The following is an 8,553-nucleotide window of genomic DNA, read 5'->3' as shown; positions in this document are numbered from 1 at the left end:
TAAAAGAATGGCTTTATGCTAAATCACAGTCAAGATGTGTGTGATATAAAACCTTGTATGTTATTTGTGGCATTGACACAAAAAGGTTGTTTCACGAGTTCACACTTACAAATAATCAGATAGAGTAAAAGTATGTGTATTTGGCGTGCTGTCCGAGGAGAGGGCTCTGAGCTTGGGATTTGGTCCGAACCCAGAGTACTTCCCCGTATCCCTGCTGTGATAGGAACCCACTGAGAGAGAGGAGTCAGGGTGGAGGAGGGATGCTGAAAACTGTTGAGGAACATAGGTCGGCTGTGTATAGGCTTCCTCTCATGCTGATTGGATAGATCATGTGAACATGTTCCTCCCGAACTTTGTTAATAAAACATCATTTAATGAAGCACAAGGTGAGCAATACAACTTAAAAGTAAATGCGATATAGGCCTACTGATTATGATGTACGTTTAAAGGGTTAGTTCACCCAAAAATGAAAATAATGTCATTAATTACTCACCCTCATGGCGTTCCACACCCGTAAGACCTTTGTTAATCTTCGGAACACAAATTAAGATATTTTTGTTGAAATCCGATGGCTCAGTGAGGCCTCCATTGCCAATAATGACATTTCCTCTCTCAAGAGCGTTATGAATCTTTTGTGTCGAATATTACGATCCGTCTAGGTTAAATCGCAATAAATTAAGAAAAGAAAGAAAAATGTCTCCCCCGCCCAGTCGTCAGACCAAAGAAAAATAAATTAATAGATAAATAAATCAAAACCACTAGATTCAGAGTTCAAGAAAAAAAAACTAACGTTTTATTAAGATAAAAGAAAATGAGTAACATTTGAGAATTTCCAAGATAACATAAACCAGTAGGTGCATAAACTTCAGGAAGACCCAAGGCCCAAAATAACAAACAAAACGAATAATAAACAAAAAATATCCAAAATAACTTCCCTCAGATTATCAAAACAAAATACAACAAATTACCCTTACTACACTAACAAAACAGAGCGAACTTAATTTCAAAAGAAAAGGGCAGGTCAACCCTACCGAGCACCATCACTGTAAAGAAAAGAAAATATATAACAGAGTCAAAAAAAATAAAATACACAACATGTAATGGGGGTCTGGCGGCTGGAGAGGAGACAGGAGAAGTGCGACCGGCCCGAAGTCGCACAGCTCAACTGCAGAAGGCGGAAGAGATGGTTTTAAACCCTTATTCAATCATCCTAAGCCAATCCCGGCAGAGAGAGGTGGAGCCATCCCGCAACCGATTAGGCTACGTGATATCCTGCTTAACACAAGCAAAGCAAAAGAACACAGACAGAAATAACAGAAAAACAAACAAAATAAACAATATACTGAATTACACAATTCCGTAACACCCCCCCGACTAAAAATCAACATCATCCCTATACAGAGCGTGACAACGCATCAGCTAGCACATTTTCTTTTCCTTTCTTATAAGAGATCTCAATATTAAACTCCTGTACAATCAATGCCCACCGCATAATGCGTTGATTAGAGTTACGCATTCTTGCAAGAAAGGTTAGTGGATTATGATCGGTAAAAACTTTCACTGGCAATGAACTGGAGCCAACGTACACTTCAAAGTGTTGAAGAGATAGTAATAGCGCTAAAGCTTCCTTTTCGATAGTACTGTAATGGAGCTGATGTTTCAGAAATTTTTTTGAAAAGTAGCACACGGGATGATCCACACCGTGTTGATCCTCTTGTAGAAGCACAGCACCAGCTCCAGTAGCGCTAGCATCCACATCAATTTTGAAAGGAAACGAAAAATTCGGGGCAATTAACACAGGGGTGCTACATAACAAAAATTTAACTGAATCGAAAGCTGTTTGACACAAGTCAGACCAAATAAAATCTTGAGATTGACCAAGCAAATTCGTAAGAGGCAAAACAACATCTGAGAAATTGCGACAGAACCCACGGTAATAACCCACCATACCCAAGAACCGTCTCAATTCCCTTTTAGTTCTAGGCATAGGAAAATCTAGGATAGCTTGCACTTTGGCAGACACTGGGCGGATTTGTCCTTGACCCACCTGCTTTCCTAGATAAGTTACAGTGGCTTTACCAAACTCGCATTTTGCGAGGTTAACTGTAAGCGAAGCCCCTTGCAAACGATCAAAGACAGTGCGAAGGGTTTTTAAATGATCATCCCAAGTAGAGGAATAAATCACAATATCATCCAAATATGCCTCACAGTTACCTACATCGGCTAGTACAGAATTCATAAGACGCTGAAATGTGGCCGGAGCGTTTCGAAGGCCGAAAGCCATAACGGTGTATTCTAGTAGGTTGTCAGGAGTGACAAACGCAGAAATCTTGGCAGCCCGAGGTGTTAAGGGTACCTGCCAGTAACCCTTAAGGAGGTCCAACTTAGTAACAAACACAGCCGAGCCCACTTTATCCACACAGTCCTCCATACGAGGAAGGGGAAACGAATCTGCTTTCGTAACTGCATTAACACGCCGATAATCAGTGCAGAAACGAAGTGAACCATCACTCTTAGGGACAAGCAGACATGGCGAACTCCATGGACTGTTACTAGGAACAGCAAAACCATTGTCAAGAAGATACTTTACCTCAGATTGCATTAATTCACGTTTAGTGGGGTTTAAACGATACGCATGCTGCTTAATCGGAGAATGATCTCCTACCTCAATATCGTGATATGCAGCAGTAGTACGAGAAGGTACATCTGAGAAAAGAGCAGAGTGGGACTGTATTAATTCACTCACATCATTTCGAGGCAGATCAGACAGATATGACAGAAACGATTCTAAATCTGCCAGAATTTGCGAATTCTGCAATCGCATACCAGTCACAGGAATATTTCGCAGAGTCAAACCATCCTCATCTAGACAATATGTTGAATGCACAGGAGCAACCGAGGCAACAGGGCTATTAAACTTTCTGACCTCGTCTCGCGTCATATACGATTTCAACATATTAATATGACATACGCGAGTCTTCCTTCTTCTGTCAGGTGTGCGGATCACATAGTCAGTCTCACTGAGCTTAGACTCGACAACATAAGGACCATAAAAACGTGCTTGCAGAGCAGATCCCGAAATCGGTAGCAGGACTAAAACTTTGTCGCCTTTCTGAAAACAACGAGAAACAGATTTTTGATCAAAATGGGCTTTCATTTTCGCCTGGGTAGACGATAATGAGATACGAGCCAGATCACAAGCTTTATGCAAACGCTCCCGAAACGAGCTCACATAATCCAACACATTGATCGAAGGAGATTCCTTGGACATCCACTTTTCTTTCAAAAGCTTAAGCGGACCTCGGACAGTATGTCCAAAAACCAAGTCTGCTGGACTGAAACCCAAAGATTCTTGTGTGGTTTCACGTACAGCAAACAACAATAACGGTAAGCCTTCGTCCCAATCTTTCGCAGAGTCAGCACAATAAGTACGTAACATAGACTTTAAAGTCTGGTGAAATCTTTCCAGAGCGCCTTGAGACTCTGGATGATAGGCACTAGCCACATGATGTTTTATATTCAGCTGAGTCAACACTTGTTTAAACACTCTGGACATAAAGTTAGATCCTTGGTCGGTCTGTACTATTTTCGGCAACCCAAAAGTAGAAAAGAATTTAATCAAAGATCGGAGAACGGCCTTAGTACTCAAAGAGCGTAATGGTACAGCCTCTGGGCAACGTGATCTCATGAGAAAACCTATGTATTTTCACGTAAATTGTGGTTCTACCACACGTACATTTACTTACGTTTTCATACACACAAAAACGTACAACATTGACGTATTTATAGCACTAAAACGTAAAAATACTTACGTATTAACAGCAAAAAAACGTAAATCATGTAACGTAAAGTGTGAATGTATATGAATTCCCATGTATTAATATTAAATATCGTGGCTTTAATGATTTAACGATGTTTTTAGTCGAATTTATTGAAAGCAGTTTACTCATCTACTTAATATGAAATAACATTTCTGTTCGTGACTTGTGCTACATAATGTTAAACAAGACTACAATTTGAAACCTTATAAATAAAATAACTGTAATTCTTTAACCATTTTGTAATATTTTAGTTTGTTTGCTGTGCGACACAGAAGGCGTTTTCTCCTATGCAGCGACTGACAATACAACCATAAGATACACCAAAGCACAACATAAATTCACAAATCACATCCATTTTATTTGTTCGCTGTACTCCCAATCTTTAGAATCCATATGTTTATAAGGAACAGATCCAAATTCAGCCCTTTATCCATCGATCTTCATTCTCAGCAACAGCGACAGTCACAGTCAAAGTTCGCGCTCGTTATGATTCAAATTTGAAAGTAGCGCCACCCTCGAGAAGCGTTACGACATGGTTTACGGCACTGATATCGAACGCTCATTGGTTCTCACCTGCTTCGTCACAGATTGCGACATGCCGTGTTTCAGTGGATTGACATTTGAAATGAGTGCGCGCCTTCACGGAGAGAAGAAGGATTTATCATATTTTCATGGATTAGTAAATTCTGCTCTGTACTCTATAAAAAACTATTACCGCCAGAGAGGACTGTGACTGGAACTCATCATCACACAACTACTTTTGGTACCACTTTTGACATTTTCGCAAAAAATAAATTATTGTAATTACGCTTGTTTGTCTGTCATTCTTTTATTTATAACAGTATTTAGTTTAAAGAAATGGTTATGGGTAGGTGTAGGATTAGTGGCTCAAAATATCGTATTTTCACTAAAATTGTCATTTTCCTACACATTTCTGTTCTTTATGTTTTATTCTTTTAACATTCTGTATAAAATGGGTAGGTTTAGGTTCGGGATGGGGTTTAGGGATCTTACATTTATCTACAAAACGATAAAAGGGAAATTATACATATATCTTTATGACATGAAAGATTCGTAAATATTTTACGTTTTTTCGCTGTAAAAACGTAAGCATTTTAACGTTTTAGTGCCATAATTACGTCAATATTGTACGTTTTAGCACCTCTCTAAACGTACAAAAATGTACGTTTTGTGTCTTTGAAAGTTACGTATTAATACCTACGTATTAACAATGAGACCAGGCTGCTCTGGGAATCGAGTAGCTGTACACATCATTGTGAGTAAATATTGATGCCCAGTTTTTGTTTTCGGCAAGGGACCGACGCAATCTAATATAAGATGCTCAAATGGTTCTCCCACAATGGGAATAGGACACAAAGGAGCAGGAGGAATAATCTGATTCGGCTTTCCAACAAGCTGGCACACATGACAGGAGCGGCAATATTTCACTACATCTGATTTTAAACCAGGCCAGAAAAAATGTCTTAGGATGCGCTTATATGTCTTCGTAATACCCAAATGACCAGAAAAATTATGATCATGAGCCAAATTCAAAACTTGAAGACGTGAATTAACCGGTACCACGATTTGATAAACTGAATTACATTCAGATCCAGAAACAATAGATGACCATTTGCGCATGAGTAATCCATCATCCCAGAAATAAGCAATAGTTTCTTATCTAAATCATCCTTCCTCATCGCTGACATTCGGCAACGAGAAAGAGAAGCATCCTGTTGTTGTTCAGTGACCAATGTTTCTCTGTCGATAGACGACAGATCAACTTCAGCACTCTATTCCTCCTGCTCCTTTGTGTCCTATTCCCATTGCGTAACTGCGCACACAGGAAACACAGAGGGAAATTCAGAAGCCAAATCCTTTGAACTTTGAGGTTCACAAATCGGATCATTGATCACTTCAGGAAGTGATAACACTTTTTCTCCGGCAAGATCATTGCCGAGGATCAAATCAATTCCTCTAACAGGCAACTGAGGACGTACAGCCATTTTGACAAGACCGGAAACTAAATCCGACTGAATATGTACATAATGTAGAGGTACTTCAAGTATTCCCATCTCAATACCTTGAATCAAGACATTTGAATTACATGAGGAATCTTTAGAAAATGGTAACACACTATCAAGTATAAATGACTGAGCTGATCCGGTATCACGCAAAATTCGAATTGGTTTTGTTTCTTTTTGATCAACGAAAGACACGGTGCCATCGAAAATAAACGGATCATAAAGCGGATCAACACTTTGTGCATTATGATTAATTTTCGATTCTACACGAACGAAACCAACACTTTTAAAATTATCCCCTTTTAGCGATTGATTTTTCTTTTTCAGTACCGGACAAACCGCAATCAAATGCCCAAATTCATGGCAGTAGAAGCATTCACGAGTTTCTACTTGATTTGGAACAGAGGGTTTCAAATATCTTACATTTTTACCCACACTAATTTGAGAATTTTCCCTACGATTAGGTGGAAAAAATACATTTTTGTGCGTTAGAACGAATTCATCTGCACAAACGGCGGCCTGCGAAAGGGTGGTCACCTTCTGATCATTCAGATGCACCACAATTTTATCGGACAACGAATTCTTGAAATCTTCAAGCAACACTAATTCACGAAGCTTCACAAAATCAGATATCTTACTGGATTGGCACCATTTATCAAAAAGAGTCGCCTTTTCACGGGCAAACTCCACGAATGGATCCACGAACTCATCATTTGGATCGCGTGTCAAACCGCAAAACATCTGAAATCACGTGACTTTGGCGCTCCGAACCGCTGATTCAACACGCTGATTCATAACGCTCCGAAGCTTCCTGAAGCAGTGTTTTGAAATCGGCCATCACTTTATAAGTTATTTTGTTTTTTTTGGCGCACCAAAAATATTCTTGTCGCTTTATAATATTAATATTGAACCACTGTACTTACATGAACTGATTTAAATATGTTTTTAGTACATTAATGGATCTTGAGAGAGGAAATGTCATTGCTGGCTATGGAGGCCTCACTGAGCCATCAGATTTCAACAAAAATATCTTAATTTGTGTTCCGAAGATTAACGAAGGTCTTTCGGGTGTGGAACGCCATGAGGGTGAGTAATAAATGGCAGAGTTTTCATTTTTGGGTGAACTAACCCTTTAAGTTTCTCAAGGAGGCAACATGAAAGTGCATTATTTGTGTTTCTAATGATAATCTAAGCAGTTATTTAAGAATACAACTTGATTAGTATTATTAAACCATAAATGTCATTAAAAATGTTTTTAACTAAACCATGGTGATATCAGCAGAGTAAAAAAAAATGTGTTGGTTTAGAGTGTTAAGTTGGTGTGTTGTTTTCTTGATCTATATGCACACTGAAATAGCTTAGGTGTTACAATGTAGCTGTTTCACTTCACAGCTTTCAACTTCAGAAGACGCTGCAATTAATCTGAGTGTCAGCCCAGGTGAAAAAAAAGCTAAATTTCTATAATGTACTCAAAGTGCTCATATTTTCGCGAACTAAATATGTACTTAATATACTAAAAAATTCTTCTTTAAAATAATCTTTAGATGTTCTTAAGATTATCTTAAGAAGTACTAAAGAAGAATTTTTAGTATATTAAGTACAACATTAAGTACCAAACAACACTTTTAACTTTTTGTTTTGTGTTGATTTCCAATGTGTACTGTGTGATATTATGTTTGACTGCATCTAGTTTTTGCATATATTTGAATAAGAATTTCGGTATGAATTCTAGTCTTTTCTGTATGAATTTATTGTACTTGCTGTCACTCTCTCCTGCTTCTTAACAACATAAAGTTTGCTTCTTTTCTAATTCTTTAAGTTGTAGTTTCACTGCTAAACGGTCATTGGTTTGTCCGTTTGTATGTAGAAGTCTCTCTCTCTCTCTCTCTCTCTCTCTCTCGGGGTGGGACAACTTTCAAGTTCATCTGTAGTCGCAGTGTGAGAAACAGTAAGCAGATTTTATACTGAGATTGTTTGTTTTAATGTAATAGTTTATTTATAAATCCTAAAGTTGTTTTGAGGTGGATATGATGTGGAGAATGAAAACTCTTATGAAGATTCTGTGTCTTTTCGTAGGTAATGCTCCTTTCTTTACATTTTCCATCCATTTCCATTCCATTTTCTGTTTGATAGCCATGCCAATCATGGATAATATTATTTATTCAGGATAACAATATGATATTTAATATTTAGAGAGTTTGAAGTTATTTTGAGAGCTTCTTTGTTTAGTTGTTTGAAAATTGTTTGTATGTTGTTAAAATTTTAACGGGTCAAAGTTTACAAAGTGTAATTTCTCTGCAGGTCTCTGTTTAACTCAACTGAATTTTTTTTACTGTGTTTTTTCTAGTTTTCAGTGGTGTGTTGATGAAGTCTGGAGGTGTTTTTGAGCAAACAGTGGGTGAAAGGGTGGAGATCAGATGTCCATACCCAGATGATTACAGATATACACCCAAGTACCTTTGCCGTCATCCCTGTGGATCACAGCATGTTTTGATTAAAAGTGGAAAGACTGATGAGGTCGTTCAGAATGGAAGATACTCTTTGATTGATACTGTGAGTGGAAGGTTCTTTACTGTAACCATCAAAGATCTCACACTCAAAGACTCTGGTGATTATTACTGTGGAGTTGATAAATGGTTCAGTGACAAATTGAATAAAGTTCATCTCTCTGTCCGTTCAGGTGGGTATTTATGCAAACAGTTTGTGAA

The sequence above is a fragment of the Ctenopharyngodon idella genome, chromosome 8 (assembly GCF_019924925.1).
Source record: "Ctenopharyngodon idella isolate HZGC_01 chromosome 8, HZGC01, whole genome shotgun sequence".
NCBI lineage: Eukaryota > Metazoa > Chordata > Actinopteri > Cypriniformes > Xenocyprididae > Ctenopharyngodon > Ctenopharyngodon idella.
The sequence above is the reverse complement of the archived record's forward strand: the minus strand, read 5'-3'. Positions refer to the sequence as shown.